The sequence below is a fragment of the Cynoglossus semilaevis genome, chromosome Z (genome assembly GCF_000523025.1).
Source record: "Cynoglossus semilaevis isolate Cse_v1.0 chromosome Z, Cse_v1.0, whole genome shotgun sequence".
NCBI lineage: Eukaryota > Metazoa > Chordata > Actinopteri > Pleuronectiformes > Cynoglossidae > Cynoglossus > Cynoglossus semilaevis.
Window position 1 is genome coordinate 3,841,948 of NC_024328.1, and position 3,625 is coordinate 3,845,572.

Consider the following 3,625-nt stretch of genomic DNA (forward strand, 5'->3'; position numbering starts at 1 on the left):
AACTGTATCCACAGAACGGTGAACATCTGAGCTGTGTTCACCATGGACTTCTGTCCTTATAAACTGTATATCCACTTTTCTTATATGCTGTGGACAATCAGTAGTCTCCAAACCTCACTTCCTGGTGTTTCCTGGTCTTATATACATATATACATATTGATGTAAATATATATAAAATAATCATAGTCATATGTATACAGTGGGTACGGAAAGTGTGTTTCACTTTTTTTTTTTGAAAGGGTGTTTTTCAGCTGCAGGAACAGGACGACTGGTTGCAATTGAAGGAAAGAATGAATGCGATGAATGCGGCCAAGTACAGAGATATCCTGGAAGAAAACCTCTTCCAGAGTGCTCAGGACCTCAGACTGGGCCGAAGGTTCACCTTCCAACAAGACAATGACCCTAAGCACATAGCTAAAATAACCAAGGAGTGGCTTCACAACAACTACGTTACTGTTCTTGAATGGCCCAGCCACAGCCCTGACCTAAACCCAATTGAGCATCTGTGGAGAGACCTGAAAATGGCTGTCCACCAACATTCACCATCCAACCTGACGGAACTGGAGAGGATCTGCAAGGAAGAATGGCAGAGGATCCCCAAATCCAGGTGTGAAAAACTTGTTGCATCATTCCCAAGAAGACACGTGGCTGTACTAGCTCAAAAGGGTGCTTCTTCTAAATACTGAGCAAAGGGTCTGAATACTTATGACCATGTGATATTTCAGTTTTTCTTTTGTAATAAATTTGCAAAAATGTCTACATTCCTGTTTTTTTCTGTCAATATGGGGTTCTGAGTGTACATTAATGAGAAATAAAATGAACTTTTTTGATTTTAGAAAATGGCTGCAATGAAACAAAGAGTGACAAATTTAAAAGGGTCTGAATACTTTCCGTACCCACTGTATATGTACCTAAAGCTATATGTTGATGTGCACTAACCAGTGTGTTCCAGTAAGGCAAAAGATGTCTTTATGAGAACCAATGGAGTTTGAGCCAAGGCCTAGATACTGGAGCTGAGGAGGTGGATGGCTGCTGAGGCTGTGAAGAGCTGTCAATCTGTTGGCACGCAACTCCAAAATCTTCAAAATAAATAGTGAACCAGTTATCATCTACAAGATAGCGATACACACTAACTTTTTTTTAAAGCTCACATTAGTTGTGTATAAATTAATGGAAAATAACAGATGTTTATATTATCTAAAATGGTACCATCACACTGATGCAGGACTCACCTGAAAAGTCCTATGAAGGTTGTTTGCAGGAGTTTCTGAGATTTTGTTAGCACTCAGCACTAGTTCCTCCAGTTTGGAAAACTTTAGCAGGCCTTCATCAACCCCTGACACAAGGTCAAAAAGTATGACATTAGAGCACATTGCTGTAGTTAGTTTAAAAACCAACATCAACAGATGGAAATTTAAAGACTTGGGATATTATCAGATAATTGCCTTCAGGTGAATTGTTGTAACTGCTAGAAACTTTTTGGTGTGTGATTTTTCCCATTTTATTTTACAAACATTTTAATTCATCTTTGGTTGTGAAACTGTATTTTGTATATGCTTTGTTGCTGTTCTTTACCAGGTCTCTTTTGGGCAGAACAGTACTTTGATTGATTTTATTGAACCTTATTAAAAATAGATTAGGAAAACAAACTGCATTTTAGACATTAAAAATTTGAAAATCAGTTTTGACCATTTGTTCATTTAAATCTCTGTCTTCCTTTCCTCGTGTGTGGAGTTGATTAATGTGATCACACTCACCTGTGTCTGTCATTAGTCTGCCTGGTGCCCTGGGCATACTGTATATACCTCTCTCCCTCACATTGTCTTCATGGAATCATTGTGGGATTGTTGTTTTGCTGTGTTGTGTGTGATTGTGTAATGTTCATGCCTTGTGTTTCTGCTACCCTGAGCTTCTGTTTGTTTCTGCCTGTCTTGAGATTCAAGTTAGTGGACTATTTTAGTTTCGTATTCTGAATAAACCTACTGCACCCAAAGAGAGTCTCCCTTGTGCTGAATTTAGGTGCTGCCTGGTTCCTCTAACAATGTGTACTTGGCCCTACTTGTCCTTGCCATCGTTGTAACGAACGGTTATAATGATAATGAAAAGCCTTGCCTTCTATGATGTGTAGCGTGGTAAAGTAAACGTAAATGAACTATTTTTTTCAGGTGTTTAGACGAGAGCACCGCCAGTTTCCTCAGAGTAGAGGCTTGAGGGCTCCACGACACATCAAGCCGCCAGGGAGAATGTGGACAGGACAGCAGGTCCATGAGGTCATCTGTCTCCTCTGTCCCTGCTCCCTCTGTGCTGCCTCTGCTTCTTCTCTGATGACAACACCAACATATCTGCTTACTGACACCTTCCTTTGTAGAAATCATGCTCTGAACTCAGAATTCCACAGAGTCCACCCTAATGTCCTCAGCCATGTAGAGCATTTTATTTTAAAGATCTGTGACATGCTAGATCAGGCATGTGCAAACCTTTTGACTCGTGAGCCACAATGGGTCCTAAAATTTGAAAGGTTGGCTGAGTCAGGAGCAGATTGATGTAGCGTTCATGTGAACTAAGATAAATGTAGAAATCACGCATGAAGCCTAAAATTAGGGATGCCCGATATTAGCAAAACTGTGTAATATCTGTTAGAATTTACAGATGGAACAGAACTCTTCAACTTTGACTATGACCTGAATGACTCAGAATCTTCATAGACATCTGTAAGAACTGTTATCGGTTTTTCCTCCAAAAATTAAAACCTGATAATGCAATGCCTGGTTTTAGCCAAATATGCTGCAATCACGTATATAGTCGGCTGCATATATCGGTATTGGTTGATATCAGAATCAGAAATTAAGTGTTTAAACAATATCGGCAAAAAGTTAATTTCGGACATCCCTAGCTAAATTGCTAAAATGCTTTTAGCCTTTTCTATACGATCTATTGGGGAGATGCCATCATAGCAGGGAAATGGCAGAAGTATAACGATAATAGAAATTAATAACATAATTTCGACAAATTTTGTGTGCTGGATTAAAAATGAAGAAGATCTAGATGTCTTCCTTTAAGGCATTTATTCGAAAGAAGTAAAAATTCACATTTTCCCGTAAAATTGTTGAGAAACCTCTCACATTAAAAGATATTCAGCCAGTATTACCCTTTGGTACAAGGTGTTTAGTACTCTCTACTTAGAAGGTTGTATGCAATCATGAGGGGGAGGAGGAGCATTTTAAAAAAAAATCTGGTGTCCCTTTTTAAATATATTCCTAAACATTTGAGGTGCTTGATTTAAAGGTAGAGCGCTTTCTGGAACCTTTCATAACCTCCTGATAGGGGTGAGTCTTGTAGATTGGGGTAATGATATTGTCACAGCAGTTTTGGTTTGGTTTGGTTTTCAATCACTGTCTATGTGTGGGTAGGACTGCTCGATTGGTTAGTTCCTGTTCTGTTTATGTTTATATAATTCAGATTTGCCTAAAAAGTTATTTATTGTTAGTCACATATATTACACAAAAAGCCTCACGTTCAACCCCCCCCCTTGATGAAGAAAAAGACAGCAAAGAGGTTCACGTCGCCCGGATTGGCGTCACCGGGGCCCCAACCTGGAGCCAGGCCCGGGGTTGGGGCTCGCAGG